Raw genomic sequence first — 26,154 nt, 5'->3', positions numbered from 1 at the left:
ATATAATAGATCACATAGTAAGTGATCAAAAAATGTTAGCTTAACAAATGCTATATTCTCATGTCAAAATTTGGGTGAGGGGTTCATAGATTTGGCCAGCTGCTCAAAGAGTTCTGTGTCTCAGAAATTCAACCACTGTGGTAAGTGAAGCTGTGAAAGGCAGGAGAAATTATTCAAAAAGAGTGTGCAGAAGCAGATGAGAAAAATAAGTACAGAATCTCGGGGAACTATCTGAGCTTGATGAGTGAGAGAGAGAGAAGGAACCAGATAAGAAAACTGAGAAGTAATGCAGAGGTAAAGCAGAAACCAGGAACTGGCAGGGTCACAGAAGCCAGAAGAGGAAATATTTTTAAGAAAAAAAAATATCACATACTTCAGCCATGTGGAAGAAGCTCAACTATAAGAAAGATCGACTGGATCTGACAAGAGTGAGTTTTAACTTTTTTGTTTATTAAGATATAATTGATATATAACATTATATTACTTGCAGGTGCACAAATAATGACTTGATATCTATAGATATTGAAAAATGATCACCACAGTGATCTAGTTAACATGTTGACCTTGAAGGGAACTATTTCACCAGAGAGGTGGGGAAACAAGGCATAGGAATGCTGGACAATTAATTGAGAGAACTTTTCGAGAAATTTAGAAATTATTTAAAAAAAATAAAACAATAAGGGGGAAAGAGAGTATTTCCCATGGTAAGGAGCACCTGAGCTTGTTTTCAAGATAATGGGAAGAGGCCAGAGAAAAACAGGTTGTTGGAAATGAAAAAAAGACAAAGTGACTCTTTCAAAATGAGGTTTTAAAAGAAGTCGAAGAGGAAAGGCAATGGGGTATGCAGTCTTAGAAATACCAAAAACCTTATTACATTTTATGGAAACTAGAAAGAAGAAAAGAAGAGTGAGGACCAGAGACATTTTGAGTGAAGAGGAGGAAAATTGAGGTCTCTGGTATAATTACTGAGGTCATGATCCAAAAAAAATAGATAATTGACTGACATTGCCAACACAAGCATTGTAAGGCTAAGAGACTTGAATTATCAGGAACTTGACATTACCACATACATGATGTGCTGGATGTAGATTTTCTGAAGAATTTAAAGAGATAGAGTACTGCAACCTCATATACCTGACAACAGATACTATCACAGACTCAAAGTTTTATTTTGTTTTTAATAAGTGATTATATTGATGTTAAAAGCTACAAGCAATCAACCACAATATATACAACCATGGAATGAAGGACCTAGTTACTAAGTACACAGGTTCGTCTATTAAGCCTTTGGTTCTACTTCTGATTCTGCTCCGTGACCCTGAATAAGAATCTTTGCCTTGCTGAATATCAGTGTCCAACTATAAAGTTTGATCCGGGTTGCACATGATAAAATTAAATATCTTTATTTCAGTTCCAGAGATGATATCATTTTTGGTTTAATGGGACTTGACAAGTTTTTTTTTTTTCATTCCAAAACAAAATATGTTATTTTCATCAGTAGATGAGAATAAATAAATAAGAAAACCCAAAGTCAACTGTCAGCCCCCTGTACCATGAGGGTTCAAATTTGTTAAAGTCCCCTAGTCACCTTTAATTTCCAATAGATAAAATAAGAAAAGTCCATTTGTCTGGCTACATAGGCTTCCTCAATCAGAGACAGCCAATGCCCTTCCAGCTTCATGTAGGTCATTCTAAACAAAATGTAGTGTTTCATTTTAGTAATAAAATTCTAAACTATTTATCTTTATGATATTTTCCAGATAACCTGACCTCACATCAAGGAAAAGCAGTGCTTTGTTTCAGAAGGACACAAGTATAGTAATTAAATATGAAGTTTCAGGAATGAGATCACCTGAGTTTGAATTCTGGCCCCATTGCCTACTAATTATAGCTTTACCCTTCCAAGCCTCCTATTCTCCACCAGCAAGACAGCACTGTTAAAAATTTCAATGAGCGTGTGCATCAGATATGCTTAGGATAACATCTGGCACATAGTGAGCAATAAATGTTATTCTTTTTTTAATTTTTAATAAAAATGCACTACCTTTGGGGGAAATATTTTTTCCCTCAGTGAATATTTCTTCTGTTCAGATATTGGGTACATTTTATTTGCAGCCTGAATATAAATTAGCTTTAATTGAGGCAATTAATCTTGAGATTAGTGTGGCCCCACAAAAAGCCATTGAATAGAGGGTGGCATTTAGAATATCTTCTGAATGGGACGCCTGGGTGGCTCAGTTGGTTAAACAGCTGCTTTTGGCTCAGGTCGTGATCCCAGTGTCCTTGGATCGAGTCCCACACCGGGCTCCTTGCTCAGCAGGGAGCCTGCTTCTCCCTCTGTCGCTGCCTGCTGTTCTGTCTGCCAGTGCTCCCTCTCTCTGACAAATAAATAAAATCTTAAAAAAAAAAAAAAAGAATTTCTTCTGAAGTAAACCTGATAAACCTTCCACTTCATTTTTTTTTGTATTTCTTTTATTTTTTTTTTAATTTTTTTTTTATAAACATATATTTTTATCCCCAGGGGTACAGGTCTGTGAATCACCAGGTTTACACACTTCACAGCACTCACCAAAGCACATACCCTCCCCAATGTCCATAATCCCACCCCCTTCTCCCAACCCCCCTCCCCCCAGCAACCCTCAGTTTGTTTTGTGAGATTAAGAGTCACTTATGGTTTGGATCAAGAAGATGTGGTATATATACACAATGGAATACTATGCAGCCATCAAAAGAAATGAAATCTTGCCATTTGCGACAACATGGATGGAACTAGAGCGTATCATGCTTAGCGAAATAAGTCAAGCAGCGAAAGACAACTATCATATGATCTCCCTGATATGAGGAAGTTGTGATGCAACATGGGGGCTTAAGTGGGTACGAAAAGAATAAATGAAACAAGATGGGATTGGGAGGGAGACAAACCATAAGTGACTCTTAATCTCACCTTCCACTTCATTTTTCCTCCTTCTTTTTTCCCACCCATTTGTCTCCACTCCAGTAGGAAACAATGGTCCAGATATTGTTAGCAGAGAGTCCAAATAAATAGAAGGAGGCCTATCAGTTGGGGCGGCGGGGTGGCTCATTGGGTTAAGTGTCTGCCTTTGGCTCAGGTCATGATCCACGGGTCCTGGGATTGAGCCCCGCATCAAGCCCCACATTAGGAATCCTTGATCAGCCAGGAGCCTGCTTCTCCCTATGTCCCTCCCCCTGCTCATGCTTTCTCTCTCTCTCTCAAATAAATAAGATCTAAAATTTTAAAAAAGAATCATTCTCTTTTATCTTAAAAAAGAGAGAGAGAGAGGCCTATCGAGAACTGGGTAAACAAACAAACAAACAAACAAAAGAGCTGGGTATGCCAGTTTGAACAGCTAAGAATTTATGTTGTGAACAATGGAGTGCCAGTCTGGAGTTAAACGGGGAAACAGAAAGATGAAATATGCATGTTAGGAGATGATTTAGGGATAACTATAAAACATGAATTGGCGAACTTTTTCTGGAAATGGTTACATAATATTTTAGTTTTTGCCAGGTTTTGTTACAACTGCTGAATTTTGCTGCTATAGGACAAAGGCCCCCATAGGTGAGATGTAAATTAATGGGTATGGCTGTTGTTCTAATAAAACTTTATTTACAAAAACAAGCAGCAGTAGCAAGCAGAATTTGACCTTGTTATAGAAGATGAATTGTACAGTGTAAGATTGAACCAGAATCAGGTATTCCAATGAAGTAGTTAGCATAATTGACCAAGAAAGACCTGAGGAAACTTGAAGAAAGCCATTAGCAGAGAGACAAAAAGGAGGCAATAAGGTTTTCATATATGTAGGAGATAGAAACCACAGGTCCTAATAACCAGTTGGATATAGGTAGAAGTGATCATGAAAATCCAAAGTTTAGATCTGATTTGGATGATAGCATACAGGTGGTACTCCCCACTCAATGATGGGAAACACGGGCACTGAACTATTACACAGTACCTAGGAAAGCTCTGCCCTCTGGTCACAAGTCACAGCCCTGACCAAAATTCTCTTCTCGGTGCAGAACCAGCAACATAATTTCCATGACCCACTATAAAATAAATGAACTTGTGGGAACCCTTATTGAAAATGATTAAGGTTTTCAAGACAATAACAGTAGGGCTTTAAATCAAGCATGGAAGCCTTTTGAAGCACTGGGCCTTGTGCCCACAAAGATTTACAGGACCATGAATCTGACCTTGCCCTTATCTCCAGCCTGGCATCCTTCAGGGGTGGGTTAGCTACCATAATTCCAGAAGCATGGTATATTTACAAAATGGAGCTTCTAGTCATGTTTCTTTTGACTAATGGATTTCAAGGATGTTTTTCCACAGTGCAGGGCTTTGCTGTGCCAGTAATTAAGGAAATTTTTTACTGGGGTCATAGCTTTTTAACATGCCTCCAAAGCCCACTTTTGTTCCCAATCTGTCACATAATGTAAATAGCTGTACTTCAATGGTGACTTCAAGTTAAAGGACCTTTTTAAATTTTTTCTTCCCTCATCTCTTATTCAAGATATGGCAGAATGGCAGAGGTGAGAGAAGACTCATGAGGTGAGGGAAGACTCAATCCCCATGACTGACTGATACTGCCTTTGGAAGATGAGTTTCTCTCTGTGCATCAAGTTGACAAGGCATTTGGGGTGGCGCACTGAAAAGGAAGGTAAGCTCCAAAGTCCTAGATACCACCCCCCAACCATTTCCTCGGGGGACCTATTGATGTCTTAGAAGGTTAAACCCACTAGGAAGCATGGAGAATGTTCTGTGGCCAGTGAAGAAAACTTTCTTTGACTAGAAGTCCAAAAATACGTGCTGTCTGTCCAACTTAGCCACCATTGTTTAGTACCCTTAATTGACTCTTGACATTGCTTAGTACATCTTCCTTATGGTGACACGTGAAGTATGGGTCTTCAAGACCTTAAAGTCAGGTTTTGTATTATCTTTGTTCTTATTCCATAAAGTTTCAGAGGACCTATCATGTCAGGATATTAGATAATTTATGATTCATAACAAAGAGCAAGCAAAAAGAAAAATGTCATCATAGCTGATTATGATGTTTATGTACACACACACACACTCCATTTACAATCAATTACTCCCCTATTTACCAAGAAATATTTCTTTCCATTTGGAAAAAGGAAAGCGAACTACCCAAACACAAGAATTCCTACAGAGCAGTCACCTATTTAGGGTTGCCAGATAAAATAAGAGACACTAAGTATTTATAGAGATTTGGGACATAGTTATACATTAAAATGTGTTATTTATTTGAAATTCTAATTTAATTGGATGCCCCGTTTTTTTTTTTTAATTGGTAAATCTGGCAACTCTAGAGCTGTGTGGGAAATCTAACCATATATCTAAAGTCTCATTTAGCCCTGAGATTCTCAATCTAGCATGACTTTATGGTTTCCAGTAAACCTATCTAAGAGTAGAAGTTAAGTAGAAAATAGTAATTCAATAGAAGAATCTGTTAATCAAGCAAAACAGTAACCGCAAATGTAATCCACCTAATTGTAACCCTAACCCTAACCTAACTTAATGGTCTATAAAGTGTGATGTGCTCACCGCAGGAGACATTCAAGGCAGTCCACTTAAGTAGAAGAGGTAAAAAGGAGAACATTCCATTTTTAAATTAGAAAGAAGTTGACAGAAGAATTGAGCCTAGTTCTCTGTCTCTATCAGGAGGTGAAGGTATCATGAAGGATCTGCGATAGTTTCACAACACAGGTGGTCAACAAAGAAAAGCGTATATTAGTTTTCAGCACTATTAAAAGGGAGGGATAAAAATGTTTTTAATTTTTGTGCTTTGCTTTGCCACAAATGACATGACATCCTTAAAAATGTATAAGCATCTTTTTTGCATAAGCATGATTTTTGAAACTTAAATTCTCCAATATAATTTCTGCAGAGTTTAAATTATTTTCAAAGATACAAAACTGTGATTCTCCAGTTACTGTGCAGCAATAGCTCAAGGACATCAAGGATGGCAGGGATTTAGTGGATAAACTTCAACAAAAACCTTTGCTTAATTACCGGATGAAATTTAATTCCGTAATTTAATAATCACAGTTAATAATGCCTTTTTTCTTTTGGATCTATATACCAACATGGCATATATTTTTCAGTTATGACAACCATTACAACCAAGTATCAGAATTGCTTTACCATAAAATTTTCTACAATAATAAAGTAGCTCCATACTTTTCATGTACGAAAATATTCTTATACATCTTCTTTGTGGAAACAAAACAGTTTTGATATTTTGCTTTACATGTTGAAACATTTCAGGGAAATTAAAGTGTGTTGAATCATTTATAAATAAAATGAAATATAAATTATTATACCTTTGATCTTTACCTCATCTACTTATTTTTTAAATTTTGAGACTATTTTATTATATTAGAGACAATGGAAAAATTCATATAATTTTTAAATAAATAATACTTAGAAATCAGAGAAGTGTTTAAAATTTTCAATTTGAGAGCTATGTAGTAAAATATATGTTCAGTGATCTGCACAATTACCTATCAGAGATATTTAGGAGACATTTCAAAATGGGTTGGGGATTTATTCTAAACTCTTAAGTTTTACTCATTTTTTTCCACTGAGTTTATTATTTTTGACAATTCTAGAGTATCCTAGGTAAAATTGCTTTTTATTTTGGAGGAGTGGGCAGTCTCCTCTTTTGGCAAAAAAAAAAAAAAAGTGTTTAATTTGGAGACCCAAGCCAGAACTATTCTTAAACTGCCTTTGCCTCAAAATTTAGAGGAACAAGGGTAAGTTTTCATTTTTGCATATAATACATAGTTCAGCAGTGCTGTTTAAAAGCTAATTTAATCATTTCTATTACAGATTAAACCTAGTTCCTCTTCTTATAACCATCCAAAAAAAAATTACTTACAACTCTGAATCTGAAGATGATCATTAGATTCTTTTCTTTAAAAAATGTTTGTGTCATTTTTAATTTAGTAAAGGAGAGTGCAATACATTTTTTCTATTTTTTGTTAATTTGTCTACTTTTAAAAAACTCACATATTTGTAAAGTAATTGAATTTTTAAAAAAAAAGATTGTATTTAGAATAAAGAGCTAACCAACAATATTAGATCAAAGAATGGATAACTTAGTGTTCTTTGAAATTGCTAGGAATTCTTGGAGAGCTAAAAAGAAATAATAGACAAGAGTAGAAATCATATGAAGTTAGATAAAGTTTAGTAACATGAACAAAGATCACTTTTTTGTTTGTTTGTTTTTTGTTTTGGTAAGCTCTAAGCACAATATGGGGCCTGAACTCATGACCCAGAAATCATGCTGTACCAACTGAGCCATCCAGCCATTCCCAAATGTAATTTTTTATTAGTTACAATTCTGTTTCAATAATTTAAAGTTAGAAGTCATCCTTAGCTTAAGGAATATATAGATTAACAACTTCATGACAAACCAGAATTACTTTTAATATTTTGACTAGGCCATATTTTATAGGCAAACTGAGTATAATTAAGGAAAATATTTTAGAAGCTTAAATTTATGGTTGGATGCCATTCTTCTATATAAAAGATATGCAGTAGAAATGATATATACAGGTAAAAACAACACATAGACTTATTTTTTTTTCAACCTGGCTAAAGTAATTGAATTTTCTAAAATAATGCTTTGGTGGCTTATCAAGAAAAGTCCCTAGAAAGTGAAGAAAGGAAAAAACACTTAAATCACTCACTGAGTTACTCTACACTGCGGACAGATTACACAAGTAAAATGGAAGGTAGGCCTGAGTGCTCAGATCTTGTGGGGGACATTGTGGCTTCTTTGGGTTTCACTTGACTATACAACTTTATAATATATGCTATATTTGAAATATGAGTATAGTGATAAAATGTCACCGGGTTTGTGGTTACCAAAACCACCCCGAAAAATAAGAAAAAGAAAAGGAGAGAATGAATAAAGAAAGTAAAGGCCTGAATGTAAGATTTTAACATAGTAAACTTCCTATTTTTGTGGGGGTTTTTGTTGTTTTGGGGGAGGCTTTTGTTTATTTGTTTGTTTGTTTGTTTGAGACCATAAACCCATTTTCCAGGATCATCTAAGTTCTTTCCTTCAGACTACTTCTATTCAATTTTAAAGGACTATGTGGAAATCTCACATCTTGATTTAAGTTCTAGTTCTCAGCACCGCTTCCCTATTCTTAAAAATTTATCTTTAAAGGTTCAGCTCATTTGTTACCTCTTTTATGAAAACATCCATGATGAATTCAGAATATTTTATGCAATGTTATTTCACTGATTATCATCAACATTTGTTCTCTGTTGGAAGATGAGCTCTACAAAGCAAGGCACATATTTTATTCATCCTTCTATGCCCAATGCTTAGAACAGCCCAGCTTAACATTGATAAAAGTCTGATAAACTTAAGGATGGAAGGTAGGGAGGGAGGAAGGGAGGGAGGAGAGGAAAAAAGGAAGAAAAATTAAATACATGAAAAAATGACTAAAGGAATGGTTTTTGGAGGAGGTATTGGATATTTCACTAGTTACTAGAGTTACAGGAAGAGTATAGCATATTTCTTCTTTAATATCCCCTGTTATGTAGGCATTAGCTTGAGTCCTGAGCAATGAATAGCGTGAAAACCCAAGAGTTTGAAGTTAGAGCCAGGTGTAGTAGGTAGCAATAAAAAGTTAGTGCTAAATCAAAGGCAAGCAGATCATTAAAATAGAGCTGTCAATTAAAAGAGCCTAAGTAAAAAGTCAGAATTCAAACCAAAAGCAAAGGACTAGAAACTAGACGAAAGAAGAAGAGAAGCAGAACCAAGAGAAATCCCAAAGGCAAAGAGAGTAATTACTATAATTCTTTGTGTGTTAGTAATGACCTTAGCATTCCATAGAGACTAAGGGTCAGATCCTGCATAGGCTGCCTGAACTCAGCAGAACTTTGTTTACCAGATCCCTTACTTTTAGCATGATACTTTCCTCATTTGTAAACCAGATATGATAGTGATGCTTATCTCACAGGATTGGCACAAGAACAAAATAAAATGTGACTATAAAGCATCTAGCATAGTTCCTAATATAATCAATAATAAATGTTAGCTATTGTTACTAGGGGTCCTAATTGAAGTTAGACAGATAAGCTGAGGTAAGAGATATCAAAAGAAAAAAAAGGGGGGGGGGATAGATCTTGGATACAGTGACAGTATTTATCAATTTACTTATATCAGTCCTGATTTATGTACGCAGTCTTGGTATCTTATTTGGTTAGTTCTTTCACTATCTTAAACTATCATAGAAACTTTAAAAAATAAAATGTGGGGGCGCCTGGGTGGCTCAGTGGGTTAAAGCTTCTGCCTTTGGCTCAGGTCATGATCCCGGGGTCCTAGGATCGAGCCCCACATCGGGCTCTCTGCTCTGCGGGGAGCCTGCTTCCTCCTCTCTCTCTGCCTGCCTCTCTACTTGTGATCTCTCTGTCAAATAAATAAATGAAATCTTTAAAAAAAATTAAATGTGTTAGAGTATCTTTAGGATGTCAAGATAGGGAATAATTTCCTGACACACAAAATAAAATATACAAATTATAAATCAATCAAATCAGACTGTGTCAAATTTAAAGTTTCTAACAAAAGACAAAATGAAAAATAGTAATCAAGAAAATGCAGGTAAAATATAATGAATGACTTGGTTTCTATAATGACACAGAGATGGTTGCAGAACACACCTCCCATACAGACCAAGAGAAACTGAACAAATTGCAATGGATTTAAATTAAACAGAATCTGTTCTTTTAATATCTTGCCAAACTAGAAACTATAGCAAAAAGATAACTAGAAAATACCTGTTTAGAATCTAAACAATGTATTTCTAAATAATTAAATAAAATGTAGTGATATCCATTAATTAAATTAAATCATTAATTAAAATATGACATATCAAAACATTGGGAAGTAGCTAAAGCCATGCTTAGAGGAAAATTTATAGCATTGACAAATGTATTAGAAAAGAAGAAAGGCTGAAAAGTAATGAATAATTTTCACTGATCTAAATATTAATTTGATACACTTGAAAAGAAAGCACAAATTAAGACTAAAAAAAGTAGAAAAAAGGAAACATAAAGACAGAAAGAAATGAAAGAAAAGATGTTTTTTAGAACAAATTAACAAACCCAAATGTTGCTTCTTTGAAAGTACTTATAAGTTTATTGACAACTTTTTGAAATACTAAAATAAAAAAGAGGTCATCACTATTACATTCATATTAAAAGGTCAAAGTAATTTGCCACATTGATATAATAAAGGGAAAACATGCTGTGGTTTTTTCAACAGATACAGAAAAGACATCCATAAAATTCAACATCTATTCAAAATTACTTTTACTAAAGTAGGAATAAAAGGAATTTCACTAATCTGAAATTTAAAAAAACACAGCAGATATATATTTCATGGAGAGCTATTAAAAGCTTTCCTCTATGGATCTCAAATGAGACAAGGATGTTAAATCATTTTCCCAAAACAGAGTAGAAAAATCCAAATCCCATTTATGTTAAAAATGCATCCAAATCATATGCATCTGCACTGTTTTCTCCCCAGTGGTCTAAAGGAGACTGAGGAGAGCAGGATAAAAAAGGCAGAAAACAGTTAGATCGCTCAGTCTTTTATTCTTTCTTCTTGTTTTTCATATATGTGTGTATATAGAGAGAAAGGCACATAAAAGACAGAAAAAATGTAAGTAGTAGCAGAAGCCGATGTTAAAACGTAGATGTTGCTGGTGTAAAGGAAAGAAGGAAAACGTGCCAGAAAGCCAGACTGCTTGGTGATTTACAGAGACATAGAGAAAGGCAGGCAAGGGCTTGGGAAATGAAACACTTGGGAGACTGAAGGAATAGGTTTTTGAATACCTTATGTTTTATGTTTTGCTTCTATTTCATTTTTTTATCATGGTGTAGTAAGTGCTCTTAAATCCTGACACAATTAGATTATTTACTTTTCACTGAGTCAGAAATAGCCATCATCTCTTTTGAGTAGGAGGGGGAAAATGACTAAAACAAAGAACTAAAATGGCCTAAGATGATCCTAATTCCTTCCAAAGCTCCCCCCACAAATAAAACCACATGCCTCTATTATCACCCTAACAAAAAGACAGTGAGCCACACCCGGAATTTAATAGAAATATGTGAATATAAGTGACAATAAGCTAAGGCAGTGGAAAAAGCCTAATACTAAATGACAATTTATAAATTGATGTTTTCATTATCATGACCCATATTACAAGAATCATTAATGAACCTGCTCATTCCAACTAAATAAATTTAGATTTATTTACTTAGATTTCAAGTAAAGATGAATATTCCTTTCCATTATAGATCTTACAGGTTAACACAAACAAGTCATTTTCCCCTACTGAACCTGTATTTTTTAAAAAATCATTCACACAAGCATACTCCACAATGCACTTTCCACATGGATATTTGTGACTATGTTAAATTCCTATTCATGTTAAAGTGGTTGGGTATCGTTAAAAAGTAACATCAGATTTGCTAGGCAAAATAGCCAGTTATACTGTATTTTGTATCTGACCATGTTAGCATGTTATAGGCATAGCAAGAAATTTTTGGTAAAATCTAGGGGTTGATAGCATAGACTATGAAATTCTGGATTCAATCACAAATGGGCCATTAAAAGTTAACTTTATAAAATAATAAATAAATAAATAAATAAAACTACCAATCTGTTGGCTGAGTTTTGCCAGTGCATCTAGAGCTGAACCTCACCAGTCCACTATACTCAAGACTGTAAACTGCCCGTTATTAAATTGTTTTTCCTGTGCTAAGCACACAAAGATACATTGAAATCAGGCAGGTAACAGCGTTAGCTCCCGATACATTCTCCAGACTTTATGGAGCCAAATTTCGTGTTGCCAATCAATACGGAGCCACGCGGTTGTTTTTAAATGTCTTGCCACAGGAATTGGCTCGCAGCCATCATAGCAGGGTGGTGGAAAGTAAAGGAAGCTGATAATATGGAGGAAGGGAGCAAATGGTTTTTGTCTCCCTGGAGTCTGTTTATTTGTATATTTTGCTATACAATCAGTATTTTAAAAGAGAGCTATAAATTTAGATCCCTCAATTCAGAACTCTTGGAACATGGTTTTAATCTAGAGAGGACAATTCTCTTGCTTAAAATCTTGAATCTCCCCATGTGTTCATCTTAAGCTTAACCGGCCAGAGACCCAAATCGTAATTTAGTAAAGGTAAACGTTTGGTTTACTAGTTTTAATTTTTATTGTATTCTATAATTTTGAAGTTCTATGTGAACTTGCACCTTTGCAGTGTTCTCTAGCAGAGAAGGATCCAGATTTTAGATATCCAAGGGAAAAAAGATAGTTAAAAGTAAGAAAAACAGCTAAAGGAATTTAAGTATGTAGTTTCTGAAATCTGCCTTTAGAGCTCACTTTCTTGCCATATATATGCATTTTGTGTACTCAAAACAATACAGTATTTCTGCTATTTTACAGTGATTTTTCAGCAAATAAATCAAAGGTTATTTAAATTTGTTTAGTGATAGAAGAAAATATTTATCAAAAAGGTCTTTATGAGTGGTGATAGGAAGTCGAGCATTTATGTATGATTATTGCATTTGGAGATAATTTTCTAAAACAGAAAGCCAAATTTTTGAAAATTCCCTTCCCCATAAATAATCTGCCATAAATAATAAAAGATTTCCTTCTTTTTCTGCTATGTAAAATAAAAACCCCTTGGTAATTCAATGAAAATATGCCTTGATATTTCTCATATTGCATTTTTTTATCCTTTTTTATTATGACTCAGGCCTCTGAAAGGTTGAGCAGGTATATCTAGGAGTCAAATAACATGGAACTTTGTCTTCTCTGGTTACTTTTTCTCATTTTGGACACATAAGCACTTATTATTTTTTTTCTCTAGGGACCATTATATCCTCCAAATATGTACAATAAATGTCATAACTATCCACAGGAGGTACATTAGTTGTTCAGATGAAGGGAGGTTGGAGTATGATTATATATCTGGGAGAATCAGGAAGAGTTTCTTTCAATCTGAGTTGCAAAATGTCTTAAAAACATGTTCAGATGTTATAGATCTCTGATTACCCTTGGAGCTCAGAATAGGGAGGAGTCAAGATGGTGGAGAAGAAGCAGGCTGAGGTAGCAGGACATCAGGTAGCAGGAGTTCAGCTACTGAGTTATCAAACCATTCCAAACACCTACAAATCCAACAGGAGATCGAAGAGAAGAGCAGCCATTCTAGAAAGAGAAAATCGACCACTTTCTGAAAGGATAAATGAGGCAGAAGAGAGAATTAGTGATATAGAAGACCACATGACAGAGAATAAAGAAGCTGAGCAAAAGAGAGACAAACAACTACTGAACCACGAGGGGAGAATTTGAGAAATAAGTGATACTATAAGATAAAACAACATTAGAATAATTGGGATTCCAGAAGAAGAAGAGAGAGGGGAACAGAAGGTATATTGGAGAGAATTATTATAGAGAATTTACCCTTGGAGCTAGGATATTGCTCAGCAAATTTACAATTAAAATGTATGTTGCTTAATGAGTTAATGTTTCTCATTTCATTTACTGATATACAAATAGCAACACTATCAGGTTCTGCCTTCAAGTCACAACAGGGACAGGCAGTGTGGTACAATATTTTATTTCTTCATTTGTGTTTATACATACTTTTGCAGACACTGATGGGATTCAAGAAGTTTTGGGAAGTCATAGGATGAATATGGGCACTTTCTGGAGTAGCAGTTTTACTTGAGGGAGGAGAGAAAGTCAAATAATGTGAAGTAAGTTGTTAAGTTATTAAAAAAGTAATATTGAAGAAAACATGCTATAGATTAATATACTAAATTCACATAGATTTTTTAAGATAAGTAAATTTTGGATACTTAACAGAAATGTAATGTTTCAGTAAGATGTGTTCAGCTACAGCATCCCATATCATCCAGGATTGACTTCTTTTAGAACTCCTCTATATTTTGCTTTTAGGACTATATTGGTGAGGAAGCATGAGAAGTATAATAAAGTAAGAGTAACACTGAGCTTCTGGTTTTCCCCTGCTGGTGATGTGAACCTGGTCAAAGCTTGCCCAAAATGTATATATAATGACCAAAATACTATTACCAAATCAATATTTACAAAGATGTGATTAAAGTAATTGAATATGGCTGGCTCAGTTAGTAGAGCATGTGACTCTTAATCTTGGGAATGTAAATTTGAGTCCCACGTTTGGTATAGAGATTACTTAAAATTAAAATCTTTAAAAAATCAAATATGAGGGTGCCTGGGTGGCTCAGTTGGTTGGACGACTGCCTTCAGCTCAGGTCATGATCCTGGAGTCCCGAGATCGAGTCCCGCATCGGGCTCCCAGCTCCATGGGGAGTCTGCTTCTCCCTCTGACCGCCTCGCTCATGTGCTCTCTCACTGTCTCTCTCTCAAATAAATAAATAAAATCTTTAAAAAAAATCAAATATGATACTTTATGAATTAGAAAAGAAACATATTTTTTCATTTATTTATTCTTTTACTTATTGTTTTATTTAGTAGAGATTTATTGAAGATTTCCCATGTGACAAAACTCCACTAGATATTGTTCTTCTCTTCAAGGAGACTACAGGCTAAGAGAAGAGACAACTCAGTCACTTCAACACAGTGCATGGAGGCCAGTAATAGATGTTTCCTCCGAGTTTAGTGACATTTGAGGGAAAACCTGATGGTAAAGGAGTGAGTCACAGAAGACAACTCAGGAAATGGATTTCTGGGCAGAGGAGACATACACAGACCCAGAATTAGGAGCACATTTCATTTGTTAGAAGGACATCACATTTCTGAATTAACATTTTGAGGAATCAACTCAGATGTATGGTTTTCTTCAGCAGTGTTTTATGTGGAATTGAAAGGTAGTTCAATTTTCTGAGACTTAAGGCTCGACCAGGTGATTACAAAGAAGGGAATTTGAATGTATAAACAAGGAAGTGATTTTATGCAGGAATCAGGAAATCCAAAGGAGACATGGTAGAAATTATTGATAGAAAAAAACGTGGTAAAGTTAGCACACAGGTGGGTCTGCATGAAGATGGAGAATTGTCCAAGTGATACACTGAAGCATACTGAGAAAAGCATATGTCACATAAAAACACATAAAAGTCAAGGGGAAAAGCAGATTATAGAGCAAGATTTAGAGTATCATCCCAATTTTGTAAAACTAAATACTTGGGAAAATGCACAACAAAACATTAATAGTGGTTATTGCAGGATGATAGAATTATGAGCCCATTTTATTTTATTCTCTTTGTCTTCTATATTTTCCAAATTTTCTTCATTAAATATATATTGCTTTTGCAATTGAGAGAAAATTAAAAACAGATGTGGTAGCCCAGAAATATGGGAGTAAAACCACACAGGTAATTAAGGACAATCATTCCCAGACCTGAAGAAATGGAGAGTGACATTGGGCACCACAGAGGTATCGCAAACTGATTCTGAGATGGACAGGCATGCTACATTTACTGTACTTCCTTCACGTCTCTGCCCTGCACCCAACCTCCCTCTTCCTCACCCAGAAAAACACATCGAAACTCCCATACACAGTGAGAAACTCACAGGCTAGCACACACACGTACTTCTGCACTTCCTTCTTCTTAAGATGACAGGAAGCCCTCAGTAAAATTTACATAGGCAACTACACCCAATGCGTCTCTGCACATTTCTGCATGGCTATGAAAAGTCTTGACGGTTTCCTTTGGCATCACATAGTAGGCTTTGGCACAGAGAAAACTGATTTAAGTCAAGACGATTCCCTGTTGAATTATTCAGTTTCCCTCTTCTGCCACCATCTGCCCACTCTCATCTTCACTTACAATAATAAAAAAAAAAATTACCAGAGATATATGTATTCCAAGTCCAGTCCTGAAGTTGCAATGCGACAGAAGGACAACAGATGACTCTCAAATTAGTGATGTTATCAATGCCTCTATCCAGCAACTGGAAATTTCTCTCCAAAAGACCAGCCTCCAGAAATTCCATAGACATTTTCCTTTATACTCCTCTGACAATCCTTATTACGTCTAATTCCAATTCCATCTCCACTGAGAAACAGCACATGAGACTAGCTATTTAAAATTGTTTATTTTAAATTCAGTTCAAAGAACTAAGAATAGGTACAAACTAGGTGTAGATTACTCAATCTTTTTATGAAACTTTTTATTCAGTGTCTTTCCCACCCCTTAATCCTAGCTCTTGGATTTCCATTGCTTCTTGGCTAGTACATTCCACTAATCCAAGAGCTAAGACTTTTTCTTTAATCCCATGTTAGTCCCTGGAAAGGCAGTATTGTTTTGTTTAAGCTGTAGATCTCAATTTCTGTTTCAGTTTGGGCAGGATATATCTTATACTCAACTAGAAGAGATCTCCTAGATTTTCTGCACAACGTATTTTCTAACACAACTTTGATTTGCTTTCTTAAACTCTTCAGCTTTAATTTTGTGGTGACTTGCATGAACTATTCTGGAAAATGCAATATATATGAGTTTAAAAAGTACTTGAGACCTTCAGGGAAATCAAGATACTGTGCACAAGGAGTCCTATTAGTTGAGAAGGCATAAGTATAGGCAGGAGTGATCCTGACACTGACTCAGACAGACCTGTCTTTAAATTCCTCGAGTGCCATTTTTTAGCTAGACGGCCTTTTAAAAATTACTTACCTAATTTAGACACTAATTTCCTTAACTAAAAATAAGATTATAATCATCTAAGACAGTTGTTTTGATGTTTTGGAGCTAATGTGCATACCATTTCCAGTACAGTGACTGGTAGTAACATGTAGTAGTTGACTTCTTTCCCTCCATACCTAGCATTTGAGAATATCTTCTCATCTGTCAGAGGTCAGCTGTAATGTTAGCATATCTTTACCCTAAGGCTAACCTCAAGAATGGAACTTTTTTTTTTTAAGACCGGGAACTTTTGAGAGAGAAACATTATCCTGCCTAAGAATTCATATGAGAATGTCAAAGGATGGTTCAACATTCCAACATTCCAATTACACCAAAATTTCTTGGGAATAATCTAGGCCAACTTGAGTAAAGATAACACTTCAAACACCCAGTTGGTACTAAAATCAACCTGATTTTCTTGGATAAGAAAGATACTCCTCAAGGTCATTTGCAAACCCAGCCTAGACAAGATTCCTGGGATCACTCTCCCAGCAGGGAACTGAATCTGAATCTGAATCTGATTCTGACCTTGAAGAAGAAAGAGGGAGGAAGGAGGAGAGGGAAGGAAGGAAGGAAGGAAGGACAGAAGGAAGGAAGGAAGGAAAAATGCAAGGAAGGGGAAAGAAAAGGAAGGAAGGAAGGGGGAAGGAGGAAAAGAAAAAGAAGAGAGTAGTTGAATTTTTGGAGGAGAGACCAAAAAAAAAAAAAAAAATCTGTTAATATTCACCTTCTGACACCCTGTAATTCTGTATTACACATGCAGCAAAACATTAAATTGTAGAGATGCAAATCCCTCTAACAAAATTAATTTTCCTATTCAATTTAGACTTTAATAGTTCTTCAAAGTTATGTAGCAAAATTTTCTAATTGAGCTAAAGAATTGAGAATCTGTTTTGATCGTATTTTTTTTTAGTGTAACCTCTCTCTCTCTCTTCTCCATGACCATTTTTTCTCCAGCTTTTCTTTTCTCTAAATTAAGAAAGTAAAACCTCTCCCAGAGAAAACATTCTCAGAAATAGCCCACCAGAAAAACTTAAATGAATAAGAAATCAAAGAAGGATATAATAAGAAATAAAGAATATGATGATCTTGCCTTTGGGTATATGGTACTATTTTTGACTTTCTGGTTTAGAGGACTCCTCAGTTTATTTCAGGACTTAGTTTTTGTATTTGGGCATACTGAATTTTCCAGTTTAAGTGAGGTGTATCATGTGCTTTGAAGAGTATCATGTGCTTCCTTATTCCTACTGAGATCACAGTAAAGAGAGGAGAGACACAAAGACTGTAAAAACAAGTTAAGATTCATTCTGGCAACACCCAGAAGTTGCAAAGGACCTAGGTGTATGAAAACAAAACCATCAATGCAGAAAACACAATCAAGAAATCTACTTTCCTCCTATTAAATATTTAGCTTTCTTTATTAAATCTGAATTCCAAAAGGCAACACCAGGCTGTAGAAAGGGCTAAGGTATATTTCTCTGAGTGTTTTTCTGCTACATATAATGCTAGTAATTCCAGGAAGAATAGTTTGGAAGTTCTTTGGAGTCAGCTGGGCTTTTGAACACTGAAAGCTCAGGGCCAACAGAAAGAATTCTAAAGCATGACCCCAAATCTCCAAATCAGTCTTGAGACTACATAGTCCTCATGAATCCTTCAGATTTCAGATTGGTGACCGGGTTACCTATGTTCCCAACATTCTACATTAAATAGGTATTTACTGGTCCACAGAAGTAGCCCTGGGAATTGGCCTCCTGGTAATGGGAAACAGAGAGCATCATTGATAGGATAGTAATTTTACCTAAAGCTTTTATATCTTATAATACTGATAATGACCCTGTTTATTATTATATTCTTAGCATCTAGAATAGTGCCTATCTTGTACTAATAGTTGTTAAATGAATGAATGAATGAATGAATGAAGTGCTTGCATTGTGATATACTCTTAGCTTAACTACGTTTTTATACATCACTGCATTTAATTTACAAGTTAATAATAATTCTATAGGGCATTAGGTATTACTGTCCCTATTTTACAAACAAGATGAACTTCAGAAAGATTAAGCAATTTACCCAAGCTAGAAACAGAGTCGTCTGATTCTAAAACTCCTATAGCAATGGGCCATCATCCAATCTCATCTTCAGTCTTAAAATCAAGAACAATTGATGAACAATTGATGAACCATTTGATACTGGCCTTAATGGGAACAAAATAATTACCTTAAATTATTCTAAAATATCCTTTCCAGAAAGTCAAATTTTCCTTATTTTTTTTTTAAAAAAGTGAGAGTGAGAGCTCATGTGGTGGGAGGTTGGGGGGCAGAGGAGGAAAAGAGAGAATCTCAAGCACACTCCGTGTGGAGCCCAAGGAAGAGCTTGATGTCAGGACCCAGAGATCATGACCTGGACTGACACTTAACTGACTGAGCCAGCCAAGCACCCCAAATTTTTCTGTTTATTCATGCATTCAGGCAGCAAATATTTATTAAGAATGCACTGCTATATACCAAAGACATTGCCAGGTTCTGGGATGGTGTAGACTAAGAAGCCTTGATTCCCTGTCCTTGGAGATCTGAAGAGACCACACATAAGTTGAAAGTCATGACACAGAGGGCAAAGCACTTTCAAGAGATGCATAGGGTATTGTGGGCACACAGAAAAAGGAGATCTATATCCTCCTTCTTTAAAAAGTGTCCAAAAATAGGGGCGCCTGGGTGGCTCAGTGAGTTAAAGCCTCTGTCTTAGGCTCAGGTCATGATCCCAGGAACCTGGGATCGAGCCCCGCATCGGGCTCTCTGCTCAGCAGGGAGCCTGCTTTCCCCCACCTCTCTCTGTCTGCCTCTTGGCCTACTTGTGATCTCTGTCTGTCAAATAAATAAAATCTTTAAAAAAATAAAATAAAAATGTCCAAAAATAAAATGATGTCAATGAAGACAGCACATGGCTGAAAGTGGATACTCACACAGATATTCAACTGAGATTATCACATGATAATTACCCTCACTGTCTCAGGCTCATTTGTCATTTCCAATTTTGGTAGATTGTCACTCATCCTTTTTCCAGATTAAAAACTCTATATTTTTGTTTATTTGCTTGTTTTTAAAGAGGGAGAGAGAAAGAGAGCAAGAGGAGGGAAGGGGCAGACGGGGAGGGAGAGAGAGACTCTTAACCTGGCTCCATGCCCGCTAAGGAGACAACACGGGATTCCGTCTCAGGACCGTGAGATCATGATCCCAGCCAAAATTAAGACTCAAGAGTCCATTGCTTAACCAACTGAACCACCCAGGTGCCCCTGTATTGTTTTCTTTTACATAGGGGTAAAAAACTCTGTGTTAAAATTCTCTGGTATCAGATATTTCATTTTCAAATCTTTTGATAATTTTTACTATTCTCTCTATATTCATCACACTCATTTTAAATTATGAAGCCAAAAATTAAGATCATTCCCTTAAAAAACATTGGAACAATGGTACATATCACATAAAAGAGGAACTCTCCTATTATTCTACTCCTGCTTATATATCCCAGGGTTATGTGGATAGATTTCTATTTATGCAAGCAATTCTTGAGTCACATATCATATTCTTGATAGCCTATCAAGTCCCTTAAACAGACCAAATGCAATTTTTCTATTTCCTCTTTTTCTTTGTAATCACAGTCTTCCAATTTCACCACAGTTTTTGGATTTTCCCCGTCTTTAGAAGTGTTCACGTGTTGTGGGTTTTAGGTTCACTTCCAAGGAAATTAAAAGTAGTTTAAGAGAAGAAACTAGCCAAAGCAAACAAACACAAATAAGCTGTAGATTCTAATTAAACAAGTCCCTAATTCCACTGTAATTTCTTCTTATTTACAGTAAACATAAACAACCAAAAACTTCTGTCTGTTTATACTAAAATATCCGCCCTACCTTCTAGACCCTGCATTGTGAGTTTCCTGTTGGAAGTCACAAAACAAGGATGCTTTATGGGAGTTCACATTTTTTAAAAAGATTGTGAAACTATTTTGAAAAAATTAAATTATAATCATTCTAACTATCAGCAAAACAGTTAGCTAGAAATACAGAAACACATCCCCATTCAATCCTTCCCCTTAAGTAAGAGTTATCCCTAATTTTTAATTGTAGTTCATTGAAACTTACAGAAAAAGAAGATGAAGATGAAGAAAAAGAAGAAAATTAAAGAAGAAGAAAGAAAGAGAGAGAGGTTGGGAGGGAACAACAGAAATAAAACTAGGATAAAAGCACTAGGTATTTTTTAATGCTTCTGTCACATTCTGTGCTGCACATACAAATACACGTGTATTTGATGTAACAAAGTTACAACCAAAGGATGATAGATGATAATAGCTGAATTTTCTATATCCCAGATATTCCTCCAAAGACTTTTCATGTACCAAATTATTTCATCTCCATAACTCAATTTCTCAATAGTTGAGGAATTGGAGGTACAGAGAAGCTAACTAACTTCCCTAAGCATGCACAGCAAATAAATAACAGAATCAGGCTCAAGAGCAGCACTGTCTACTAGAAATATATTTGAGCCATATATGAGCCACATATGTAAATTTAAACTCTCTAGCAGTCACATTCAAAGAAGAGTTGGATTAAATTAATTCTTATGCATTTTATTTTACCCAGTACATTCAAATATTATTTCAACATGCAATTAATTAAAACATGAGATATTTACATTCTTTGATGCATATGAAATTTTCAAAATCCAGTATGCAATTATATTTGTAGCACATATCATTTTGGAGTAGTGAGTCACACTTTAAGCTCTTAATAGGCAAGCATGGCAAGTAGCTACCATTTTGCACAAGGCAGCCCTTAGGTCTGGGCTTTTTTTTTTTTTTTTTTTTTTAATACGTGATACTGGTCAACCTCAGGCTTTAAAATGATGAACATTTCATATTGGGTAAGTATATTCAACTTACATCAATAAACATCAGTTCTAAATAACCATGCAAGTATTTTATTTTGATTTTGACTTGAAAGGTACATGATAGGCACAAACTGAGAATTAAATGTTGCCTCTTTTTGAAGAGAATGGGAACCTATTTCATGCAGATGAGCTCAGCCACTCACATTTTGTCACATGCCTCAATTTCACTCTGCAATTTCAGGTCCCCCCTTCCATTTCCGTCTGCCTGGGTGTGCTGCTCCTCCTGCCCAGACTCTTCTTCAAACCAACCCCTATTTATCTGAGCTCCTAACACAGATCTTCTTGAGTTTCCATTGGTTCTTGCTGGCTCCCTAATATCTGTGAATGCTCTTCTGTACTTATATTCTCCTACATCCACTGAAGTTAGATGCTTCTTTGGCCAAAGGAAGGTAACATCTTTGAATCCTGAGTCTCAGCGCTGAGAATGTCCCAGAACACAGAAAGAGTACATGAGGACAAGACCTGTCCCAGGGAGGGGGGTAGAGACAAACACTAGGCAACCTCTTCCCTAGGTCTGATTCTTGGCTCTTTCTTTTGATACTATATCTCCCTTTTTTTGAGGTTTCTGAACACTCTCCAGAGTCACTGTTGAGTAGCTCAATGGGTGTTTCTTCTTTCCCTCTCCCATATACCTATAAAGGGGAAACTAGGTTAAAGGAGCATTTGAAGCAGTCCTAGAAGATTAAAATACGAGGTCATGAAAGTGCAGCCTCGGGGGAGTTGAAAGGAAAGAGGAACACCCACCCCCTCCATGTGTCTCTGACAAGTTTCTAGTAGGGAGGTTATGGGCAGATGGTGTGCAAATCAGTCTCAGTTCTCTCTAAGACAAGCTGGGAAACACCCTCTTCTCTCCAATCTTATGATGTCCTACATTTCCTGGGAGCAATTTTTACCCCAGCCAAGAACATGGGGCCACCAAGGACAACCTCAACAATTAGGGTGTCCTAATCCCATTTTACTTCAAAGTACTGCCTTGGAGGCTACATCTTTTCAGACTCCATCTCAAGCTTTTACCTGCATCTTTCTTTATTTTTGATGAGGGTGACAAACAGTCAGGAAGAATACAACTACAGTGGCCATTGATGGTGGATGCCTACAAAATGTTTGGATACACTTCCCTCCTCCAGTCACCTCCTGCCACATGTAAACAACCCAACTTATCTGCAGAATACTTAGTCTTTTCCATGAAAATCCATAATCTTTTTTTATTCCTAAATCTCTTAAGAGTAAGATAGAATGTTAAGTAGAAAGAAAGTAATAGTCAGAGTAAATGTCAAATCCTGGTCCTAACTTGATCTTTTAAGAGCCAAATGAGTTGGGCAAATTACCTGAGTTCCCCATATCTCAGTTTCTTCTTATATAAAATGGGCAAAATTATGGTGGTCAAGTCTGCCTCATGGTATTATTGTGAGATTCCAATGAGGTTATATATATATATATATAGGTGCTTAGCAAAGTGTCAGGTGCTAGTTGTGAAAGTTGTGGAGTTCAAATCATTAATTTGTATCATAAAAAGTACTGTGGAGGATGTATTGATTTTTCCATAACTTATAACTTCTAGGCTGATCTAAAATATCCCAAGTAAAAAATTGTATTTTTATACCATTTATTTTTCCCTTGATGTAGAGCTACCTCTGAGAGACCAAGGTGAAGGCTCTGCAGATGGCTATTACTTTGACATACAAAAAATAAATAAATAAAACTCTAAATGACTTGCTTTTCCATTATCTTGTTTAATCTTCATAAAATGAAGCAAATCTAAAGGCATATGTTATGGTTACAGATTAATAGTAAAACAGAGTAAAGCAAACATTCCAGGCCATCAGGAATTCTTCCCAATTGTCCAACCTCCCATTCATCATGAAGCATCTGAGAGTTGTCTGAAAGCCAGAAAACTGGATTGCCTAAATACTTTTTCTTGTATTGTTTCCTTCTATGTCCATGGTACTCAAACTTTAGGATGCATGGAATTACTATACATAGTTTTTTCTTTAAATAAGCAAATCCAAGTGAACCAAATTTTCCAGGGCTTCTAAGATTGATGGGGCAATGGGACAAAATATAAAGTTTTGGATACTTTTAATTTAATTGTGTAATTCAAAAAGTGAAGCACTAAATTGTTCCAGACACTATTTTAAGAGCTCTATAAATATTAACTAATTTAGTCTTCAGAGAAAACTGGTGAGGTAGGTACTGGTTTTATCTGCCATTTTACAGATGAAGAAGTGGGCTCAGCTAGAGGAATAGCCGAGTTCCAAATCCCTGTTATTAGTTTTACATTGAGTTTATTAGTGACAATGCATAGTCCTGACTAGAAAGTAAAGGCATGGAAATGAAGATATACCCACTTAATAACTTGCCCAATATTTTTGGAATATATTGTAGTATTGTTTAAACCTAGTTGAATGTTCCCTTAAAGAATCTTAAAGAATAAATTAAACAGAAAAATTTTTAAAGATTATTTTCGTCTGGTAATATAAACCAACTAGTCTATTAAAAATCATTGCTCCTTCTCTACCTTTTTTTCTGCAATTCCTTCTTTCTTTCCTTCTCTTTTTTCTGTCTCATTAAACTTTAGGTATACATTTGGTTAAAATATACAGGAAGGGAAGAAAAGAGGCAACATGGTGGTGAATGTACTGTAAGAAACAGGTCTCCACAGACCTCTTACAGACAGACATTTCCATTTATTACCAGACAGATTAGTTGCAGTGATTATACTCTCCTGATAGCTTCATATTCATTTGCTTATGCAACAATATTTGAATACCTACCATTTAACAGGGACTGTTCCAGATGCTGAGCATGAGGGAATGAATTAAACATGCAAAATCTATGCCTTGGTGGAATATAGTATCCCAGCAGGAAGAGGTAGATAATAAAAAAAGGAAATAATAAAGTAAAGTGTAAATTGTCCTAATGGGCAATGAAGTAAAATAAACAGAGAAGCAAGATAATGAGAATCTGTGTAGGAGAGGGAGGAAGAGTCTGGCAAATTTAGATCAGGTAGTCAAAGAAGTCTTCTTTGAAAAGAGCATGAGCAGGGGGAGGAAGTAAGCCATGCTGATATCTAGGGAGTAGCACTGCAGACAGAGAGAAGAGCAAGTATATGGGTTCTAAGGCAGCAGCATGCAGGAGCAGGGAGGTCAGAAGAACTTGGGTGCAATGAATGGTGGAAGCCTTTAGATGCCTTGGTAAGGATCTGATCTTAACCTAACTGGGCTGGGCAATCATAAGACTTTGAACAGTGGAATGAAACTGTTCTCATTGTTTTAATAGGATTATTATTTTTTTTATTTTATTTTTTCAGTGTTCCAAGATTCATTGTTTATGCACCACACCCAGTGCTCCATGCAATACATGCCCTCCTTCATACCCACCACCAGGCTGACTCTGAAAACAGATTTAAGTGGGGGCAACAATAGAAATCGAAGAGCAGTTCATAGACTATGACAAATCATCTACTCAAGAGATGATGGGGCTTTGAGCAAAGTATTAATGGGGAGATGAGGAGAAGTCAGACTCTAAAATTATTTTGAAGGTTGAGTCAACAGATTTGTCGAAGGATTGAATATATGAAATGAGAGAAAGGAAAACTTGGCTTTGAACAAATATGTGAATGGAAGTTCATTTTTTTTTTTAAAGCAGGCTCCATACCCACCTTGAACATACAACTCAGGGCTTGAACATACAACCCTGAGATTAAGACCTGAGCTGAGATCAAGAGTCACTCAGTGGACTGAACCACCCAGATGTCCCAGACATATATATATATTTTTTTAATGAGTGAAAAGTAGAGGAGGAGTAGGCTTATTGTGGTTCAGGATATCTGATTAGGACAAGATACCTATTAAATAGCCAAGTGAGTATGGGGCTGGTATTCAGAGGGTAGGTGTAAAATTGGAATTTAATTTGTGAGTCATCAGCATAAAGATGACATTTAAACTCATGAGCCAGGATGAGATCACCCAAAGAGTGAATATAGATAAAAAAAAGAGAAGTAGCCCAAAATTGAATCCTGGGTAATGCCAACATCTGGGAAAAAAAAAAAAAAGAAGAAGAAGAAGAAGAAGAACAAAGAAAGGAAAGAAGGAAGGAAGAAGGAAAGGAAAAATGCAGAGAAAAGTAAAGTAAAGAAAGTAATAAGTAAAGAAAGAAAAAGAACATGGGAAGAAACCAGATAAAGAAAGAGACTGAAAGGGAGTGGCCAGAAGTAGAAAGAAAATAAGAAATGTTGGTGGCCTTCAAGGTACATGAAAGAAGCATTTCAAGACATCCAACTGGGAGAAGCCCATGCCTACCTTTCAGAGCAACATGGGTATTTTTGACTATATCTTTCATCCGTTTAAACACCCAGATACTGTAGTGAAACTTATTGTAGCAATATGTGGTAGAATAGAGAGTTGCAGCGGAGGGGAGCCACTTACACAACAATCTCGGAACAACTTCCTCAGACTCCAATT

The 26,154-nt window shown here is 35.8% G+C and overlaps 1 long non-coding RNA gene across 1 annotated transcript; it reads left to right on the top strand.

The window, feature by feature from the left end:
* Positions 1–271: 271 nt before the first annotated feature.
* On the top strand, positions 272–21,054 carry LOC132026150 (uncharacterized). The gene is made up of 3 exons (XR_009406797.1): positions 272–428; positions 4,530–4,676; positions 20,889–21,054. It is a non-coding gene; the product is annotated as an uncharacterized LOC132026150 (long non-coding RNA).
* The last annotated feature ends 5,100 nt before the right edge of the window (positions 21,055–26,154 follow it).

The sequence above is a fragment of the Mustela nigripes genome, chromosome 10 (assembly GCF_022355385.1).
Source record: "Mustela nigripes isolate SB6536 chromosome 10, MUSNIG.SB6536, whole genome shotgun sequence".
NCBI classification, from domain to species: Eukaryota; Metazoa; Chordata; class Mammalia; order Carnivora; family Mustelidae; genus Mustela; species Mustela nigripes.
This window is presented reverse-complemented; position numbering and strand designations above follow the sequence as displayed.